The following is a 1,373-nucleotide window of genomic DNA, read 5'->3' as shown; positions in this document are numbered from 1 at the left end:
TCTACTCCTGCCGACGATGGCCGACTGTCTACACCAAAATATTCATTCATCACCCTCGACCACAACGGAAAGCGAGAAAAAAGGTGTAAAAGGGGTTTAACCACCCGCGAAAGGTACATCATATTGTCCCGATCTCCATCGGCGCTTTTTTGCACTAAAATCATACTGGCAACCTGAATGTCTGCTACCCAGGCCTTTCCAGTAGCTGCCATACACTCCTCAATTGTATCTTCAGAACGCAATGGAGAGTCTGTAAAAGATTCCTGGTTCACCTGAGAGGACTCGAATCCAGCAGAATAAGGATCTGTTGTTCCCAAAATGTTCTCGATGATATTGTGCTGTGGTTCTGAATTACTGTAGCTGTTCTTTAGGAACATTTTCCTTTCATCCGCAGGCGTGTTCTCTCCTGTACCGCCATTATTATCAAATCAAATAACAATATCACAAATACTTAACGTTAACACACTCTGTAGCTAACTAACTACCGAATTACCTACATCATCCGACTTCGTGGCACTTCGTTAATTTGTAGGCGGTGATCTATTATTTGTCAAGTTGACTTGAAATTGGCAGGTCATTTATAAATTTGATTTGTGAAATATCAATGAGAGCTCAAAAATTGAAATAGGTACCGTTGAAAAGCTCAAAAAAAGCTCATAAATAATGACCAAATTATAATTTTTGAGTTCGTACTTGCCAAGTTGACGTGAAGTTAGCAGGTCACTTATAAATTTGATTTGTGAAATATCAATGAGAGCTCAAAAATTGAAATAGGTACCGTTGAAAAGCTCAAAAAAAGCTCATAAATAATGACCAAATTATAATTTTTGAGTTCGTACTTGCCAAGTTGACGTGAAGTTAGCAGGTCACTTATAAATTTGATTTGTGAAATATCAATGAGAGCTCAAAAATTGAAATAGGTACCGTTGAAAAGCTCAAAAAAAGCTCATAAATAATGACCAAATTATAATTTTTGAGTTCGTACTTGCCAAGTTGACGTGAAGTTAGCAGGTCACTTATAAATTTGATTTGTGAAATATCAATGAGAGCTCAAAAATTGAAATAGGTACCGTTGAAAAGCTCAAAAAAAGCTCATAAATAATGACCGAATTATAATTTTTGAGCTCGTACTTATCAAGTTGACGTGAAGTTAGCAGAGCATTTTTTCAAAATTGATTTGTGAACGAACTATTGGAACTCAAAAATTGCAAACGGTACCGATGAAAAGCTCAAAAAAAGCTCAAAATAATAAAACACTGACCAATTTTTGAGCTCATACATGTCCTGCTCACTTCAGGGACGTTCAAAATGCCAACCAAAAAATCCTCTAGCTACCTGTTAAGAATGTCGCTACTGATGTACTGGCTTGTGGC

This window comes from Photinus pyralis, unplaced genomic scaffold (genome assembly GCF_008802855.1).
Source record: "Photinus pyralis isolate 1611_PpyrPB1 unplaced genomic scaffold, Ppyr1.3 Ppyr1.4_LG9, whole genome shotgun sequence".
NCBI classification, from domain to species: domain Eukaryota; kingdom Metazoa; phylum Arthropoda; class Insecta; order Coleoptera; family Lampyridae; genus Photinus; species Photinus pyralis.
Note: the sequence above shows the minus strand (reverse complement) of the source record.